The sequence below is a fragment of the Pogoniulus pusillus genome, chromosome 34 (assembly GCF_015220805.1).
Source record: "Pogoniulus pusillus isolate bPogPus1 chromosome 34, bPogPus1.pri, whole genome shotgun sequence".
NCBI classification, from domain to species: Eukaryota; Metazoa; Chordata; class Aves; order Piciformes; family Lybiidae; genus Pogoniulus; species Pogoniulus pusillus.
The window spans coordinates 11,776,461-11,797,153 of record NC_087297.1 but is presented as its reverse complement, the minus strand read 5'-3'; the positions used below and the strand labels follow the sequence as shown (position 1 = coordinate 11,797,153).

Genomic DNA, 20,693 nt, shown 5'->3' with positions numbered 1-20,693 from the left:
ACTGAGCCCAAGTTCCCTGCCAGAGCAAGATGACCTAAAGCAGACCATATACGAACACATCCAGGTGGGCCTTGAAAGTCTCCAGAGAGGGAGACTCCACCAAGGCATTTTCTAACTTAGGGCACAGTGACTAAAATCCTTCTGTTTGCTGGTGTGGTTCAAGAGGAGGGGGCTGGAGGTTTATAGCAACAGGAGAAAAGAGCTGTGGACATCAGCAGAGCCATAGAGGAAAGTTTGTTTTGCTGGAGTTGTATCTGGATGTGGCAGAGTTGGGCAAATTTTAGCTGATGCTCCTGGCAGGTACAGATTGGTGTGATTTACACTATTTGCACTGTGCTAAAGGAGACTCTTTCCCTGGCTTGCATGTCATGTGCCATGTCCTGAATGAGTGAAAATTCCCATTATGTGCTACTGAGCTTGTGTTGGCCACTGGCGGTTTTTTCTTTCTGTGCTAATTTACTCAGGGGTTTGTTCCAAGATGCAGACATCGACTGGATCCAACTGGAATCAGATAAACATTTTCTACTGGCACTTCTAATAGAGATTATTGAATTTTTCATAGAATCAGTCAGGGATGGAAGGGAACACAAGGAGCAGCCAGTCCCAACCCCCCTGCCATGGGCAGGGATACCCTACCCTAGAGCAGGCTGACCACAGCCTCATCCAGCCTGGCCTGAAACACCTCCAGCCATGGGGCCTCAACCACCTCCCTGGGCAACCCATTCCAGCCTCTCACCACTCATGCTGAAGAATCTTCCTCCTCACCTCCAGCTTTACTCCATTTCCCCCAGTCCTGTCACTCCCTGAGAGCCTAAAAAGTCCCTCTCCAGCTTTTTTTTAGCCCCCTTCAGATCCTGGAAGGCCACAAGAATGTCACCTGGGAGCCTCCTCTTCTCCAGCCAGCACAGCCCCAACTCTTTCAGTCTGTGCTCACAGCAGAGCTGCTGCAGCCCTCTGAGCATCCTCTTGGCTCTTCTCTGGATGCACTCCAGCATCTCCACATCCTTCTTGTCATAGAGGCTCCAGAACTGGATGCAGTACTCCAGGTGGGGTCTCAGCAGAGCAGAGAGGGACAATCACCTCCCTCACCCTGTGGCTGTTTGAAGATCTCTGTGCTGACTACTTAGTTGCTGATTTCTTTGCTCACATGTGTTGAGTATTCATTTATTCTTTTTTGGCATCCCTCTTTTACCATTTGCCTCTGTGGAGGAAAAGCTTTATTGAAATGCACCACAGAAATGTTAACTAAGAGTAAGATGATCATATTTTAAGGTTATATTTTCTAGTTCTCACTGAGAGCTTTACTCAGGATTAAATTGTCAGTGGGATGTTTTAATTCTCCCTACCCCTGCTGGCTGGGCTGGGAGCTCCATTTTGTGCAAAATGGCATTTTTTTTTAATTTGCAATTAGAAGAAGAAAAAAAACCCAAACCTGAAATCCCCCCAACCTTCTCTAAGTTTGACTCCATGCCCACCCCTCTCTTTTTGCATTCAGAGGAACCTGTCAGCCTTCTGGGGGGAGGGGTTTCTTACAAATGAAAGAAAGGGTGAGTTGGCCTGCAGAGATTGCACAGAAAAAATAGCTTCTAACATTAGTGATGTTAACCACATTATTCAAAGCTTTTCCCACCGAGGGGGGGGACAGAGAGCATCTCCCTGCAAGATTCCCATCAAGGCGGGGATGGGGGTGTGTGTGGGGAGACAGAGCCTTCCTCCCACTCCTCCTGTCGAGGAAGTGAGGACACAAAGCCCCTCCTTAAAATTCCCATCGGGGGGGGAACACAGAGGTGGGAGTGTGCCTCCCCCCCCCCCGCCCCCCATTCCCAGCTTCCCCCTGCTGGCAGTGTTAGGAATCCTGCCCAGTTACTGATGGGTATGGATTGTGATGTGCCAGAGAAGGTTGTACTGACTCTGAGCAGAGGTGTTAGAATGTTCATGGAATCAACCAGGTTGGAAGAGACCTCCAAGCTCATCCAGGCCAACCTAGCACCCAGCCCTGGCCAATCAACCAGACCATGGCACTAAGTGCCTCATCCAGGCTTTGCTTGAACACCTCTAGGGATGGCAACTCCACCACCTCCCTGGGCAGCCCATTCCAATGCCAATCACTCTCTCTGTGATCGCAGCAGAAAGCTTCATTACAAGGTTCAAAAGGCAGAGTTTGGATACTCAGCCACAGGGAACAGCATCACTGAACTCTCTAAGAAATCACTGCCAAATGCTAAGCTCAAAAGTCATCTGCTCCCTGTGGCTGAGTCCTTTTATTTGCAGGCATTCTTATTTCCAAACTACTTCTAATGATACCTTACTAAAGCCAGATTAGTTAGATAGAGGCACAGCTCCTCCCATTTCAGACTGGAAACACAAAACTGAGCTTGTAACCAGACAAACTTGGCCTTTTGAATATCTGGCCCTAAATGTTTCATGGCCCTTGCACAATGCAGGCTCATAATTGAATTACACTGAGAGGATAACTTGCTATTGTGTTGTCTTCTGTAGGCTTCATAATAATTCTTATCATGTATTTGCAGAAGACATTATTTTATTTCATGCCTAGCACTGCTGACAAGCCTTTAATGTCCTTAGTCTTGAAGGGCTCCTTGTGCGAGAGCTGCTTGCTAAAGTAAGGACTGTTTCAGAGGGGCAAAGACAAATCCTTCAGGGCTTATTTCTGACACTTGGGCACAACACTGTGCAAGAAGAAGAAGGAAAAGGTGGATGGCTGTTTGATGGCACTGGTCCTAGCAGTTTACAGAGCACTTGCTAGAGTCTTTTTATAGGAACACAGAAGTGTGGTGATGCTGGAGCTTGTAGCATTTGTGGCTGTCCAAGTGTTGGCTTTATTAGTCAGAATATAGCTAGAAGGAGCAGCATGACCACCTCTGCTTCTTCCCACCCATCATTGTCCTCCTTGGCACAGCCCTGTAGGGAAAGAGGTGATTGTGCTGTGCCCTGCATGGGTGTGGATCTTTCCATCACCCTTCCATGCTGTGCGATGCTCAGGGCAGGCATGAACCAAGGAGAGCAGGTTGGAGATACCAGGCTTGTGAGTGGGGCTGTGTGCGTTAGCCAGAGAGGGGACTGCTTTAGCACCCAGTTTAACACAGCAAGTTTAGCACTGCTGCAGCAACACTGCAGGGGAATGTGTGAGACTGAGCAGTGGACTTAATGTGAAGTTTGCTGAATATCATGAATAAACTGTTCCCTGTGCAATGGGCGCTAATTAAAAGCCCATATGAAAGTAAAAACATTCTGTAGTTGCCTATCGACAGGTCTGAGCTGTAGTTAAGCTACTTAAGTGGTAACTAGCAGTGTATAATACAGCAGCAGATTTGCATAACATAAACATTCCCATATAGTGCTAGTGATATTATCATTACTAATCTCGTGGCTTAGCACTGCATGCTTGACAGGCTGCTTAGACATGGTAATAAACTGTTATTACACAGGCACCCTTGCAGAGTAACCATAGCTACACACTGAGTACACTGCTTTTGCTTGAAGTAAACACAAATATAATCATTGGGGGCAGCACTGGAGCTTTGTAGGTTAAGAGTTTGCTGCCAGCAGTGAATGAAGGGAAGGTATCTAGCAGCTCAAAGTAGAATTCACTCAGGCTTCTATGAAGATTGAAACATGCTATTAAAGTGAATTATTGCAGTGATTTGTTTTATTTTTGTCTTTGTGATATGATTACTTTGAGTCATCACCGTTTTGGTTAGAGAACCTGGAAAAGGGGGGGAAAAAATCCCCTTTAGTACCAGCCTCATCTCCTCAGTAGAGTAGCTTGACAGTCCATCCTAATGCATTTTAACCAACTTATAAATCATTTTCTGGAGGCTAATGATTTATTACTGCTGTAATGAACTTCAGAGGCATCAATACATTAGTATCCACTTTGAAAAAAGGCCATTGTCAAATCCTATTGGAATGATGATCAGTTTACTATTGTTATTAATGACCCAGATCAACTCTTTGAATCTATGAATAACCCTGTTAGCTGACAGAGGGCTTCCATTTGGGCAAAAGAAATCAATGCACATGTAAAACAAAAGTGTGTGGCTCTCTGGACCTTTTATCAGTGCTTGCGTTCCTGTGGTCTGCAAAGGTTCCTTGTAGGGCTTCTAAGTTCACCGCTGGAGCTGGGGTGATTTAGGGAGAGGAATCCCTGGAAAGGTTGTCAATTCAAAATGAGGCAATGCCTCTGTTTTAGGGGAGGCTGCTTGTTGCCTTGCTTTCTTACCTAAACACTCTCCAGATGTGGATGCGTGCTGGCTGCTTGATAGGCATGTGAGACGTCAAATGGGATTCTTACTGATGTATCCTTTAGTTTCCCTCTGTGGTGGAAGGAGCCTGTAATAAAGAGAGGTATTTGTTACAGGCTGCACCAAGTGCTGGTTCTTAAGTTCTTAAATTATGGGGTTTTTTTTTCCCCCTTTCTTTCTGATATAAAAAAACAGACCTCAGTGACTCGACCAAAATAGTAATTACCATGTTAGGGTTTTTTTTCAGTGCTCAGAGATGTCAGAAATGTGACCTTTGAAGCTTTTAAATCTGACCTTGTTGCTTCTTTCCATTCATTAAGCTGCAACCTTTGCTCTCTTGTCATAAAAGATAAATGAAGATCCACACAATCTTTATTTAAGAGAAGATTTATTGTTTACATTAATGTAGATTAAGTAGAAGCAAACCAATTATTTACTGTGCCAATCATGTCTTCTTGAACTTTAAGTTAGTTATCACAGTTCTATAATTACCATTTCCAAATGTTCATTGCAAACTCAGAGTGTGAAGAGATTTTGCTTTTTCAGATGTCTTTGAAGATGTTATTATTTCATGTGAATAAGTGGAAAAATACTTCTAGGCTCCCATGTAATGATCCCAAGAAAGAAATTGCATTTCAAAATTAAATAGCCAAAGTATGACCTTCATACACATAACTTTGTATTTAAATGATCCTTCTGATCAGCATTTTCCACTCTGGAAAGCAAGTGGTAGAGTTTTCTGCTGCCACAGAAGGACATTTGTTAACACACAAATTAAAAACTAATCCAATCTTGACAAACAGACCCAGAAGTGGTTCAAACCCATCCCTCTGCTCATAGAATCATAGAACACACAAAAACTAACCCAATCTTAACAAACAGATTAACAAACAGACCCAGAAGCTGTTCAAACCCATCCTTCTGCTCGTAGAATCATAGAACACACAAAAACTAATCCAGTCTTAACAAAGAGACCCAGAAGCTGTTCAAACCCATCTCTCTGCTCATAGAATCATACAACACACAGAAACTAAACCAGTCTTAACAAGCAGACCCAGAAGTGCTTCAAACCCATCCCTCTGCTCATAGAATCATAGAACACACAAAAACTAACCCAGTCTTAACAAACAGACCCAGAAGTGGTTCAAACCCATCCCTCTGCTCATAGAATCAGCCAGGTTGGAAGAGAACTCCAAGCTCAGCCAGTCCAACCTAGCACCCAGCCCTGGCCAATCAACCAGACCATGGCACTAAGTGCCCAATGCAGGTTTTTCTTGAAGGCCTCCAGGCACAGTGACTCCACCACCTCCCTGTGCAGCCCAATCCAATGGCAAATACATCCTCTGATGGAGAATTGGATAGGCCAAACCATGCTGAATTTGTACACTGAGGTGGAAACATTGGGGTCTGGGTTTGTTTTCAGTTTTGTTAATACATCCATCTGAAAGGAAGCTGTTTGAAATTGCTTTAGTGCTGGATTACACTGTATGGATTCACAAAGTGACAGGGAGGGGAAGAGGCAAGAACACCCTCTAGCATTTGCACTACCATGTCACTTGGGGTCTGGCTGGAACCAACATAAGTGTTTTCTCAGATGTCTTGTACCTCCAAGAGCACCCCCACCTCTCTCCCTGCTTCAGGCATGACAGTACCAGAGGCAGACATGGTCCTACTGAAGATGTGCAAAGTCTCTTACTGTTTTTTGGACAGCTGTTTTGCTGTTTGCTGTTTTGTGGAGTCACCATCCCTGGAGGTGTTAAAGAAAGGCCTGGCTGGGGCACTTAGTGCCATGGTCTGGTTGATTGGCCAGGGCTGGGTGCTAGGTTGGGCTGGATGAACTTGGAGCTGTCTTCCCACCTGGTTGGTTCTATGATTTTATTTACATCAAGTATAAGACATTTTTCTTTGTGCTATGGGAAAAACTACCTTTGTTGTTACAAGAAGAGAAATCATAGAATGTAGATTTAAAGTACTTTCTTTGGGGGGGTTCTGGTTCTTTAAAATGTGCATTTCTTACTCTGTGTGGGAGAGGTTAAGTACTTTGCACTTCACCAAAATGGTTATGAAAATGAGATCTCTACATACTATGCAAATAAATCATTAAGATCAATATTTCAATATATATATATATATATAGGGTAAATACAGCCCTGGTTTGAGTCCTGTCAGTGTCAAAAGGGTGGGGGGGAAATGCTGCTTTTTCTGTCTCTGAATAGGAATCTATGTGCTAAACCCCACCACAGGCTAAAGAACCACTCTCAGAGTCAGAGCTACCCGAATTCATCTTTTTGCAGATCCTAATAGTTTCTGTCAGGGGAGGAGGAGAATTTCCTGTTGTGTTTTCTGCAATATTAATTACAGCATTTGGATTTGCTAGAGAGGAGTAAGAGGAAGATGTCTCTTGCTAAACTGCTGTCAGTAAATACAGAACACTTTCTTTAATGTCAGGAACAATTTTCACAGCAGTTGTCAGTCACAGTGGTCCTGTCAGGCTTTTAAGATTATCAGAAGTGACAACCACTGAGTAAAGGGTGGAAATTCCATATAAATCTGCACTAAAGTGATGCTCTGATGATTCAAAACTTTAATCTGCATGTTCCAACGTTTCATTCCTTAGCAAACTGCCACAGTAAGTCATGTTGTTAAATAGCTTGGAATGAGGAAAACGAGGTGAGACTGGAAAGCATGGCTGGTAGCGATGTGTTGCCACAACTACCATTCTGCATTTCAGCTAGAGGAATGAAGAAGTAGCCAATGAATTTTGACACCTTGTAGTGATCATCACCTTGCAAGTGTGCTTGGTTTTGCTTGTCCTGAAATTACAGGATGAGTTGAAAGCTAAAAAGCTTGAGCATCACATTGATAGCAGGCTATCATTCTAAACTACTGCTGTGCAAATATATGAAGACCAATGGGATACAGATATCCTGTTTTCTTTTCCTTAAATTAGGAGAGCATTTTGGAAGCAATGAAAACTTCCAAGCTCCAGGTTGAGGCAGATACAGGATGTTAGGTCTCGATAGAGAGGGAAGGAGTACAGAGGATGTTAGGTCTCAATAGAGAGGGAAGGAGTACAGAGGATGTTAGGTCTTGATAGAGAGGGAAGAAGTACAGAGGATGTTAGCTCTCAATAGAGAGGGAAGGAGTACAGAGGCTGTTAGGTCTCAATAGATAGGGAAGGAGTACAGAGGCTGTTAGGTCTCAATAGAGAAGGAAGGAGTACAGAGGGTGTTAGGTCTCCACAGAGAAGGAAGGAGTACAGAGGGTGTTAGGTCTCCATAGAGAAGGAAGGAGTACAGAGGGTGTTAGGTCTCCATAGAGAAGGAAGGAGTACAGAGGGTGTTAGGTCTCCATAGAGAAGGAAGGAGTACAGAGGGTGTTAGGTCTCCATAGAGAAGGAAGGAGTACAGAGGGTGTTAGGTCTCCATAGAGAAGGAAGGAGTACAGAGGGTGTTAGGTCTCCATAGAGAAGGAAGGAGTACAGAGGGTGTTAGGTCTCCATAGAGAAGGAAGGAGTACAGAGGGTGTTAGGTCTCCATAGAGAAGGAAGGAGTACAGAGGGTGTTAGGTCTCCATAGAGAAGGAAGAAGTTTTTGTTTCTTGCTGTGCTTCCTAACTAGTAGTGGTAGCTACATGCAAAATATGACTCATGCAAAACACAAGATTGAACATTTGTTGTTTTAAATACTGTAAACTGCAGTTACTGTTCAGAACATTATGAGACCACTGATACAGGATGATAGGGAGCAATGCTTCTTATTATCTGTAAGGAGTTTTCAGACTACATTACCTCAGCAATACTTTTAAGGCAAAGGAAGAGTTACTTGTACATGAGCAGGGATTTGCTGGAATGGGCCTGGTTTAGGTGGCAGAATTTGGTAATTCATCTGAAATTCATTTAAGAATCTATTTCTTGGCAAGAGTAGAGCCCCACTTGCTATCCTAAGGCTTTGTTGACTTTGTGATACTGACAGGAGTAAAATTTAATGAGGTCAGAAGATTAATTTGTGTTATCAAGGGGATTGAATATTCTGTATATGACCAGGGGTTGTACTACAAAATCATAGAATCACTAAGGCTGGAAAAGACCTTTAAGATCATCAAGTCCAACAGCAGCTCAACTGCAGTGACCACTAAACTGTGGCCAGCAGAACAAGGGAGGTTATTCTGCCCCTGTGCTCAGCACTGCTCAGGCCACACCTTGAGTACTGTGTCCAGTTCTGGGCTCTTCAATTCAAGAGAGATGTTGAGGTGCTGGAAGGTGTCCAGAGAAGGGCAATGAAGCTGGTGAAAGGCCTGGAGCACAGCCCTGTGAGGAGAGGCTGAGGGAGCTGGGGGTGTGCAGCCTGCAGCAGAGGAGGCTCAGGGCAGAGCTCATTGCTGCCTACAGCTCCCTGAAGGGAGGCTGTAGCCAGGTGGGGTTGGGCTCTGCTGCCAGGCAACCAGCAACAACACAAGGGGACAGTCTCAAGCTGTGCCAGGGGAGAGGTCTAGGCTGGATGTTAGGGTGAAGTTGTTGTCAGAGGAGTGATTGGCATTGGAATGGGCTGCCCAGGGAGGTGATGGAGTCGCCGTCCCTGGAGGTGTTGAAGCCAAGCCTGGCTGGGACACTTTATGCCATGGTCTGGTTGCTTGGCCAGGGCTGGGTGCTAGGCTGGGCTGGCTGAGCTTGGAGGTCTCTTCCAACCTGGTCGATTCTATGTTTCTCTAATGGGTTGTAGTTTTCACACAGAGGATCACAGAAGGCACTTCAGGAATCCCTCCTTTTCTTTTTGAACACGTCCATATTTTTACTGTGTTTTGGTGCAGTCTCTCCTTAGACACTAGAGTGTGCCTGTGATGCCAGTGACTTTTTTGTCACTAATGACCAAGGTTAACAGAAGTAGCTGGGTATGTTTTCTCTTGTTCTATTTAAAACCACTTCTATTCTTTTGTCATCTTAGTAGGCAGAACAAACAAGGCAGGAGTTTTGTTGTTTGTTTGCCTGGTTTTATGTCTAGCAGCAGCAGTGTAATCTGCTGAAATGCCCCTGTCAGGGGAGTGCAGTGTGTTTGCTTTATCCTTCAGAGAAAGAGGACACTTGTAAACTCCTTCAATTGCTTATCTGTAAACACCACCGGGGCCCTGCTCTGGCTTTACAATCAGGAGGAGCATCTCTGTTTTTCTCAGATGAGGAGCTAGACACTTCAACCAACCATTTCACTAACTGTAAATTACACTATACATATGCAGCTTCTCTGGCCGAAAAACACAGTGCTTCTTGACTGCCAGAAGGGCTATGCTGCATACTGGAAGCAGGAGAAGGAAAGATAATTGAAGGAACTCAACCTATCCAGCACATTACTCACATCCTCCTCTTTCAAAACCTGATGTAAACAAAGGGAAATGCATAAACTGAAGTTAACTTTGTGGCTTTATGTTCTTTCCATGTGCTTCTGATTTCCTTGTTCCACTAGTTGCTCGTACATCCTTTGTCAGCCCTTCATTACTTAGTCAGATTTTGTGTAAACTGAGTCCTGAGATCTCTCTACTAAACCTGGGGAGGTAATTATGACAATTGCCCATGCAAATTGGGTAAAGGCACACATAAATTACCAGCTAGAGGTGTAGCTGGTAGTTTGCTTGCATATTTCCCTGAATTGCATTCATAATTGCTGTAATTATGTGAACAGTCATAGATGCACTTCTGCACACACAGTGCCTGCATTCTAAAAGACCTTCCTGAAGCGAGTGGAAGGATTCCTCTGCTGAGAGAGGTGAGAGAAGACAAGAGAGGCTGCTGTAGCTACAGAATGAATGACTACTAGCAGAGGGTGATCCTCTTCTAGAGTATGTATGAAACCTGAAGAGCTGTGGTAGCGCATTGTGCGGTTACACACTGCTTGAAGGCTGCAGCAGCATCACCTGAAGGCAGCCTGTGGCATGTGAACAAGACAGAGCAGTGTGCACAGATAGGTCTTTCTGCTGTTTTATGTGAATTCTAACCTTTCTAATGATTGTTCTTTTTTTGTGCCAGCCAAGTCCTGGCCTGGTCAAGGCTTTCACAGCTTCCACAGTTACCTTTTGCAGTGGAAATGCTTTGGCACATTGATACCATCTTGGGTTTGGATGCATTTTGTTCATGAGAGTAATCTGGATTTGACTCATTAATGTGTTGAAAACTAGAACCTCTGCCAGCACAGCTGATGTATGGGTAGCAGAAGAGCTTGGGGATTTCAGAACAAGCTTGATGTGCTCTCAGCAGCCTGGAAGCTAGGAAACATAAGCAGTTGTCTTTTGTACTGTATAAATATAATTACATGCCATCATGTTCAGCTCCACATATCAGCAGGTTAGATAGCCCCAAACAGAAGTTAGAAAGCAGAAGACATCGACCCCCACCTCACTACAACCTAGTTGCAGAGAGCAGGACTGTTTCCCCTGAACCTCCTTTTCTCCAGACTTAAAAACCCCAGTACCCTCAGCTATTCCTTGTGAGAGTTATCCTCTTTAACAGCTTTGTTGCCCTTCTCTGGACATGTTCCAGCACTTCAGTGTTCTTGTAACGAGAGCTCCAAAAGTGAACACAGTACAGCCTCAAATGTGACCAGATCCTCATTGAAGATGAAAAGGAAGCACAAAACACCCTAGAAAAGTTCAGGTTTTCCTTAAAATGATGCAACTCTTCATCTAGACCAAAGCATTTCAACCCTCTGATGAACTTGTGAGGCTAGGCTGAGAAAGCAGCAGAGACCTTTTATTGACAGGTTGTCTTCTCTCCAGACAACATCACTCTGAATGTACAGTGGTCATAGTCTCCCCTGCCTATGGCAGGGGGTTGGAACTAGCTGAGCATTGAGGTCCCTTTCAACCTAAACCATTCTATGATTCTGTGGCTTGAACACTTCTCTCTAGAACCCAGCTTTGTGGTCTCTCTTTCATTTGCTGCGTTACTTCTGAATCCTTCTCTTGCTTTCCCATGAAGTCATCCAAAGCTTGAAAGTTCTTGTGTTTCAGAGGTGGGTTTTGCCGTGTCCTGAGCTTGTGTCTTCTACATCTCTTCTTTCACTGATTTTTTTCCCCTGGCACACAGCACTTGGTTTCTCCCTAAATTTCACTGTAGAACTTTTCTGTATTGTAGTGGATTCTATAGAGAGCAATTGATGCACCTCAGCTTTTGCTGCTGTCTGTGTCAGGGTCTGCAAAACAAGTCTACTACGACAACACATCCTTACCACAGACTCCAATCTACTTCCCTGGCATTCAGGAATAAAGTGGAATACATGGCGATAAAAATTCACTTCCTCAGCTGTTGATTGCTGCTTGGCAATGTTGAAAGTCCAAGTTTGTAAGATACAAACTTATAAACTCCCTGTAGGGAGATTGCAGCCAGGTAGGCATCGGTCTCTTCTCCCAGGCAACCAGCAACAGAACAAGGGGTCTTGAGACAACAGTCTCAAGCTTTGCCAGGGGAGGTCTAGGCTGGATGTGAGGAGGAAGTTGTTGGCAGAGAGAGTGATTGGCATTGGAATGGGCTGCCCAGGGAGGTGGTGGAGTCACTGTCCCCGGAGGTGTTGAAGCCAAGCCTGGATGAGGCACTTAGTGCCATGGTCTGGTTGATTGGCTGGGGCTGGGTGCTAGGTTGGGCTGGATGAGCTTGGAGGTCTCTTCCAACCAAATTGATTCTGTGATTCTATGAAAAGACAAAGGGAATTTCCTCAGCTGAGCCAAGGTTGCTGCTCTCTTCTAAAGATAAATGGGACAATAACAAGCTTCATGATCAAAAGGCATAGACTGAATAATGAGTTTAAAAAGAAACCATAAGTTGTGATTGCCCAAACTATTCTTTTTCAAGAAGTTATGGCTTTCACTTTTTTTTTTCCCCTCTCTCTCAAATTGTTTTTGGTAAGTTGATCAGGCTTTATTAAGGAAGACATCCAACATTTAGAAATATCAAAGGAGGAAAATAAAGATATATTCTTAAATTAAAGAGAGGGCTCCTAGGAAGGTCTTCTGTTGCGTGCAAAGGTAATGGACACTAAGCAAAACAGATTTACTAATTTAAGTCTTTGGAGACTGCTGGAGATCTGTTCATCTTCTACAGAGCTGAAAATAAAATCATTGAGATTTTTCTTGTTTCAGAATTATAATATTGGACTTGGCAAGCTGCAGATGGATAATTACACTGGAGATGCTAAATGGGTTTTAGAGACAAAATTGTAAATAATACAATACAGAAGAGTGATGGACTTATTAGCATATCATTAAATCACTTTCTTTCCCTGTGAGCTGAGTGTATTTTCCATAACCTCCAGAAAGTGGCTTGCCTAGCAGTGACAACCTGCTTAACACTTACAGCCCAACCCCCACCTTTTGCCTATGGCATCAGGTTTACATCACAAGGGGAAATGCCAACAACATAGTTTCAAATATCAGTAAGTTTATCACTTGATAACAAGATGCTAAGTATGAAAACCAATCTCTTCCCAGTCAAACGTTTTGCAGACCTCTTGTTTCAGCTTCCATTAGTGCTGTCACTCACACTGAGAGTTTACAGGGCTGCAACACAGCAACAGGAGGATTTGCTGAAAGATTCTTTCACTTAATTTGAGCAGGGCAACTCATTCTTCTTGGTCTGGATGATGCTTTGTGTTATGATTTTGTACTTGATAAAAATTGTGTGGGTTGTGAGGAGTTTGCCAGGGCTACTGGCATTTCCTAGGGGAAAAAAGAGAAGACTCTGGGGGGACCTTAGTGCTGCTTTTTAATACTTGAAGGGAACCTAGAGGATGGCTGGAGAGGGACTTTCATAAGAGTGTCTAGCAACAGGACAAAGCAGAATGGTTTTCAGCTGGAGGAGAGTATATTTAGACTGGATTTTAGGAAGGAGCTCTTCAGTTTGAGGATGGTGAGACAATGTAGCAGGGTGCCCAGAGAGGTTGTGGATGCCCCCTCCCTGGAGGTGTTCAAGGCCAGGTCGAGAGGGGTCCCTGCCCTTTGCAGGGAGGTTGGAGTAGATACTCTCTGAGGTCCCTTCCAACCTGAGCCATTCTTCCATTCTTTAGAAAGAAGATTTAACTTAGCCCAGAAATCGTGTACACCCAAAATGTAGATGACCTTAGTTGTCAGCAAACACATGCCAATAGTCATCAGTGTGCAGGCATAATTTTATGTACCTGTTTAGCACCAAGGTGGCAGGAAATTGCAGGAAGGGTCATTTGGTTTCACATGGTACTGTGGATGGGAATACAAGAGCTAGCACAGAGCCACTCTTTCCATCTGAGGCTGAAATGGATAGCAGAAGAGTTTGCTTGAAGAGGGTCAGCATTTATCAGTGATCCTTCAGGACTCTGAGCCATGTGAGCCTTCTGGAGATTGGTAACAAAGTTGTGTTATTTTTTGCCTAATATCCAACTCCAAACTTCTCCTGCTGCAACTTGAGGCTGTTTCCTCTCATCTTGTCACTTGTGAGTAGGGACAGGAGACCAACCCCCACATGGCTCCAGCCTCCTCTCAGAGAGTTGTAGAGAGCCTGAAGGTCTCCCCTCAGCCTCCTTTTCTCCTTAAACTCTTTCAGCTGCTCCTCACATGACCTGTGCCCTAGACCATGTGAAATCAATGTGTCCCTTCACTTTGTGGTGGCGAGAGATGGATGGTGTGGTCAGGGTACCTTTGTCTATTAAAGCAGACAGACGGAACCACATGTGACACATAATGGTCACGTTGCCCAGCTCACTGCAGCAAGATCATTTAACACTGTTGTGGAGAACAGCACAGAAAGAACAGAACACAGCAGAACTGAGTAGAATGGAATAGAGCAGAACACAAGCCAATGAGAGGTGCAGCAATGTCCTACTGGCCACTGTGTTGGCCAGTCAGGGGAGCAAAGCATTGCCAAGACTCCAGTAGCTTCCTTCATCCCCTTTTCCCTCCTGCCCTATGAGCAAGGTTAGCTTCACACTGTTCACAGGATTGCCAGGGATTTGCTTTGTTTTCCTAGAGTTAATATTCTCATGTCCCTTGCATTCTTTTTCTTTTATTGTCTGAAAGAAGGGGACAGAGCTGCCTCTCTCAAGCATCTTTCTGACTTCATTTCTTTTGATGGAAAGTCATTGATCAAGGTGTGTTTGAGGGACCCTCTGCATATATTGCATACACTCAGGAGCTCTGTAGCATCCCTTCAAAAAATGTGAGCTGCAGGAATGTTTTCCTTATCATAGAATCAACCATGTTGGAAGAGAAATCCAAGACCACTGAATCCGACCTAGCATTTAGCCCTGTCCAGTCAACTAGACCATGGCACTAAGTGCCCCATCCAGGCTTTGCTTCAACACCTCCAGGGATGGCAACTCCACCACCTCCCCGGGCAGCCCATTCCAATGCCAATCACTCTGGATTGGCCCTTATCTGGACACCTTCCAGCACCTCAACATCTCTCTGCAATGAAGGAGCCCAGAACCGGACATAAATGTGGCCTGAGCAGTGCTGAGCACAGGGGCACAAGAACCTCCCTTGTCCTGCTGCCCACACTGCTCCTGAGCCAGCCCAGGATGCCATTGGCTCTGCTGCCCACCTGGGCACTGCTGCCTCCTCTTCAGCTCCTCTCTGCCAGCACCCCCAGCTCCCTCTCTGCCTGGCTGCTCTCAGCCACTCTGCCCCCAGCCTGTAGCGCTGCTTGGGGCTGTTGTGGCCAAAGTGTAGAACCCTGCACTTGACCTCATTAAATCTCATCTCATTGGCTTCTGCTCACCCATCCAGCCTGGCCAGGTCCCTCTGCAGGGTTCTCTTACCAAGATTATATAAATAATGATGAAATAGAAAATGGTTCTGTTGTTATTTTCAACACAAACACAGTGAAGAGATAAAGCTGTTATCAGGAGGTGTGTGCTGGAATAGTTGACTTGTACCTCCTAGATTTCATTTGTCTGCTGTCAACCTATACCTGCTGCTAAGCATGAGACCCTTTAAATTAAAAATGAAAGGGGGAGAGGGAGAGAAATGATAACATAAATGATTCACCATTAATTCTTTAAAAGGAGTCACTATTAAAAGCTTAATTGTTTGCTGAGAAGGGTCCAAATTAGTGGACTTGGTGAGATCAAACAAACCCAAAGATATTTGTCCAAATGAAAATGGATCCATGCCTCCAGAATCCACCAACTGAACGTGTATGCTGCTGGAAGAATGATTTTATTATCTTCAGCTTCCAGGCCAGACTTTTAATTATGACCCTTTATATCAGCTAAAAAAAAACCCACATGTATTCAGGATTATAAACCTATTTCTTTAACTAGTCTGGTTAAAGGCTTGGGGGGGGGGTTGATAGATTCTCTGCTACAAGTTTTCTAAAAGCCAGAGAACACTTCTAATAACACTTTTCTAATTTCATGCTTCAGTGCCCAGTCAGTAAAGATTTAAATAATTCAGAAAGAAAGCCTATTCTGTTTCTTTATTACAAGTTCAAGTCAGGCAAATTCTTTGACATTTAATAGGTTTTTAACCCTTTTCATAACTCCTTATAATGAAATTTATTGGAGGTTGTTTTAAATAAAGGGTTATTATATTAGAGCCAATAGGAGTGGGGAGTGGTTTTTTCTTTATGATTAGTTTTGAGACCTTGGCCCCAGTGTGACTCAAGGGATATTAAAACATGAAGTAGAAAAAGAATGTTTAATAGCCCCCAAATTAACTGTGTACCAAGAAATAGAGAGGAACTGGATGCTGCTGCCTTCTTGTCACTATGGGATCAGGCTAGAAAATTTAGCAGTTGAATATGGGGGATCTAATTGTTTTAGAGGAGCTTAAGATTGCTTACGGAACCCAGGACTGTATAAAATCACAGAATCAGCCAGGTTGGAAGAGAGCTCCAAGCTCATCCAGCCCAACCTAGCACCCAGCCCTGGCCAATCAACCAGACCATGGCACTAAGTGCCTCATCCAGGCTTTGCTTCAAGACCTCCAGGGATGGCAACTCCACCACCTCCCTGGGCAGCCCATTCCAATGCCAATCACTCTCTCCATGAAGAACTTCCTCCTAGCATCCAGCCTATATAAAACAACCTGCAGTGATTTAGCTTCTAGCAGAGTGATTTTGAAAAGATTCCAGCAGCCAATTTAATGGAGTTTTGTGGTTCTTAATTTGGGTTTGGTTTGGGTTTTTTTTTCACTTTTGAGTTCTTTTTACTTGTGAGGTTTCTGCTTTTTAAGAGTGCTTTCCTAATCAACAGAAGTTTTGAATGTGCCTTTCATTTTCTCCTGGGCTTAGTATATAAAATGCATTTGTGTATAGCACTAAAACACTTCTCTATTGCCTGCTTACTTTCAAACTTAGTCTGTGAGACCAGTTCTCACCTCTTCTCACAAGTACCTGGTGACAGTGCTTGGGCTGGAGCACAGTGAGTGCAGCCTAGACAGCAACCCTGTGCTGGGCTGCAGCAAGAGCAGTGTGGGCAGCAGGGCAAGGGAGGGGATTCTGCCCCTTGGCTCTGCTCTCCTCAGACCCCACCTGGAGTCCTGTGTACAGTTCTGGTGCCCCCAGCACAATAAGGACATGGAACTGTTGAGACATGGAAGTGTCTCAGCCAGTCCAGAGGAGACCACAAGGATGCTCAGAGGGCTGCAGCAGCTCTGCTCTGAGGACAGGCTATAAGAGTTGGGACTCTTCATCTTGGAGAAGAGAAGGCTTAGAGGAGAACTTGAAGTAGCCTTCCAGTACCTGAACTGGGCTACAGGAAGGCTGGGGAGGGACTATTGACAGGGTCTTGTAATGGCAGGATGAGGAGTGATGAGTTTAAGCTGGCAGAGGGGAGATTCAAAGTAGATGTTATGAAAGGGTTCTTTGCAGTAAGGGTGGTGAGACACTGGCACAGGTTCCCCAGGGAGGTTGTGGCTGCTCCCACCCTGGAGGTGTTCAAGGCCAGGTTGGATGAGGCCTTGAGCAACCTGTTCTAGTGGGAGGTCTCCCTGCCTATGGCAGTGGGTTGGAACTGGCTGAGCTTTGAGGTTCCCTCCAACCTAAACCTGTGATTCTATGATCTTTTAGTTTTACAACTGTTTTGATCATAAAGGGTGGGTTTAGCTTCCCAAACATCATTCCTTCTCTGCATGCCAGCTCTCAGAATCCTCTCTGGCAACTTAATGATGTCTTCTGTTCTCTTTGGAAACCTTGATTTGAAGAGTCAAGTGATAATGTAGGAATTCAATTATTTTTCTCTCTTTTCTAATGAGCATCTCTGTGTCACTGGAAAACATCTTGCAGATGTGCATTGCCTTATGGTAGGAGGCAATTAAAACACCTAAAATAAAACCAGTCAGATTCCTAAGCCAATCTCATGGCTTTTGATTCAGGAGGTTGGCACAACTGGGGCTAGTGCTGCATTTTAATGTAGCAGTATTGGGGAACAGACAAGCATCCAAATTTAACATGGCACAGGTTGTGCTGGGAATACAAATGAGAGCATGACTAACACCAGAAACCCCTTCTGGCTACCAAAGGCTGTCTGTGATGCCTGCATGGTGACTCAGATGGGTAGCACCAGTGAAGAAGGAAGCACACTGTGGATGTCTGCATGATCCCCTAGGTTTTTGGATCTGGTGGAACAGGTCCAGAGGAGGACCTCGAAAATGATCAGGGGGCTGGTACCCTCTGATACAATGACAGGCAGAGGGAGCTGGGGTTGTTCAGCCTGGAGATGAGTAGGCTCCAGGGAGACCCAAGAGCAGCCTGCCAGTACCTGAAGGGGGCTACAAAAAAGGAAGGAAACTGTTTACAAAGGCCTTCAGTGATAAGACTAAGGGTCAGCGGTTTCAAACTAGAGAAGAGCAGATTTAGATTGGATGTAGGAACAGGCTTTTACTATGAGGATGCTAGAACACTGCCAGCAGTGTGCCCAGGGAGGTGTTTGAGGCCCTATTGCTGCAGATATTCAAGGTGAGGCTCAACAGGGCTCTGGGCAACCAAATCAGTTGAGGATGTCCCTGCTAACTGCAGAGGGTGTAGGACTAGATGACCTTTGGAGGTCCCTTTCAACCCAAAGCAGGCATAGGCTGGGGGTTAGGAAGAAGTTCTTCACAGAGAGAATGATTTGCCATTGGAATGGGCTGCCCAGGGAGGTGCTGGAGTCACCGTCCCTGGAGAGGTGTTCAAGACTGGCTGAGCACTTGGTGCCACGGTCTGGTTGGTTGGCCAGGGCTGGGTGATAGATTGAACTGGATGAGCTTGGAGGTCTCTTCCAACCTGCTTGATTCTATGAATTGAAACAGAGCTTCTTACAGCATGAGAAATTGTTACTCTCTGACTTACCTTGACCACTTTGACAAGAAATAACCAACTGTCAACCGCTTCCATGGTGTCATCAGAAAAGTTTGTAGGAGCTCTTAGCTAGTAGCAAGCTAAGCAATAATCATTTTTAAACCTGGTGGTGGTAATAGAAATGACTCCTGCTGTGCCTTGGTATGAATGTGCCCAAGGTAGTGAGAGACATGACCTCTGCTTGCTGCAGTGAGTAAGCCTGATGTGTTTCTCCTCAGGCTTTAATGTTTTCTTCTGCAGTGCATTACTCTTATTTTCTCCTGCATCTCTTTAAACCTGTTGTATTTACATTGACCTCTTAAGGCCACCTGTCTTTCTTCTTTCCTTGAATGCTAACATTTACCATAAATAAATTAAATAGGGAGAGACTTTAGAGAGAGATGTTGCATCACAGCTCTTAATTATAACCTGGGAGTTATTTGACTAACAGTACATTCTTCCTGAAACTGCCTAAGAAAAATTACTTACTTCCTAAGAACAAGGGGACACAGCCTCCAGCTGTGCCAGGGGAGGTCTAGGCTGGATGTTAGGAGGAAGTTGTTGTCAGAGAGAGTGATTGGCATTGGAATGGGCTGCCCAGGGAGGTGGTGGAGTCACCATCCCTGAAGGTGTTCAAGTAAAGGCTGGATGAGGCACTTAGTGCCATGGTCTAGTTGAAAGGCTAGGGCTGGGTGCTAGGTTGGACTGGATGAGCTTGGAGGTCTCTTCCAACCTGCTTGATTCTATGATTTTCTGAGATGCTAGTTAAGAGTCCTGCAATTTGGCTCTTTCCACACCTTGCATGCCTTAAGCAGATGGCATCAAGAAGACAAACAATTAGGGAGTTTAATTCTCTACTCTATATCCTGCAAGAAATCAGGGATTCTATGTGAATGCAAATGGCAGACACCTAAGAATATTTGTGTTTTGTGGACTTTGAGGCACAATAACTCAAGAAAGATGGACGTTATTGGCCATAGTCCAGCAGACAGCAGGAAGAACGATCAGAGGCGTAGAAAACACAGCACATGAAAAAAAAAGTCTTTCAGTCTTCAGGTTTAGTTGTTTAGTCTAAAGAAGAGAAAAAGAAAAGCAACTGAAAGGAAATTCATAACAGCCTTCTAGTGTGTGCAGCTTTTCTGCAAAGAAGGAGAAAAACATTCCTCATCTCCACTGGGAGCAGAGCAAAAAGTAGTAGGTTTAAATTACAACAAAAGAGATTTAGGTGAGACATTACAGAAAAGAGCCCTTTCCACTGTAAGGGTAGTTAAGCACAAGAATTGCCTAGGGAGGTTATGAAGAGGTTAGACAAACATCTGTCAGAAATGATTTAGGTATAGCTAATCCTGCTGTGAGATAAAGTGTTGGACTGAATAACCTTTTGAGGTCCCTTCTGGCACTATGTTCTGTGATTCTGTGATTAGGATACTGTACTCACACTGTCCTGCAGGAAGATGTTTCTGGGCAGGGATGATACCACTGTATTGTGTGTCAGGTTTTGGGTTTGAGGTGATGGGGAGAACAGTGTTCTGGTGTTTAAAACACTTTAGCTTTAATCTTAGTCATTTAGGAGCTTTGAGCAGGGCATTAGGAGCTTGGTTTTGCACTGAGGGCTATCAGTACACACCTCAGAATTAGTGGCTCTTACTATGTCTTCTGACTTGCAAAGACTTTTACAGCTGGATGCTCAGTTTCTGCTCATAAGTAAAATGCTCCACCTCATTTGCCACCCCCAGAATTTTACTAGTGCAGGCTTCTCTTGCAGATATCTGCCCCTCCACTCCACCCTGCTGAGGCCACATCTGGAGTACTGTATCCAGGCCTGGGCCCCCCACTTCAAGAGAGACATAGAACTGCTGGAGAGAGACCAGCACAGAGCCACAAAGATGCTGAAGGGAATGGAAAATCTCTGTTAGCAGGAGAGCCTGAGGGAGCTGGGGCTGTGCTGCTGGGAGAAGCAGAGGCTGAGAAGTGACCTCAGCAGTGGTTATCAGTATGTGCAGGGTGAGTGCCAGTGGGCTGGAGCCAGGCTCTGCTGGGTGGTGCTCAATGACAGGCCAAGGGGCAATGGTGGAAGCTGAGCCATGGGAAGTTTCATGTACAGATGGAGAGGAGTTTTTTCTCTGTGAGGCTGACAGAGCACTGCAACAGGCTGCCCA

At 44.7% G+C, this 20,693-nt stretch overlaps 1 protein-coding gene and 1 long non-coding RNA gene across 6 annotated transcripts in view; one reads left to right on the top strand and one right to left on the bottom strand.

Moving 5' to 3' along the window:
• Positions 1-20,693, bottom strand: part of LOC135189789 (uncharacterized) — a 122,724-nt gene that overhangs the window by 9,796 nt on the left and 92,235 nt on the right. Inside the window, exon 4 of one of the 2 annotated variants that reach the window (XR_010308302.1) lies at positions 4,244-4,353. This is a non-coding gene — a long non-coding RNA (uncharacterized LOC135189789). Of the gene's footprint in view, positions 1-3,892; positions 4,354-20,693 lie in introns of those variants that run through there. The other variant, XR_010308301.1, reaches the window with a different exon arrangement.
• The window catches only part of TOX (thymocyte selection associated high mobility group box), a 232,783-nt gene that overhangs the window by 170,308 nt on the left and 41,782 nt on the right, over positions 1-20,693 (top strand). The window lies entirely within an intron of this gene.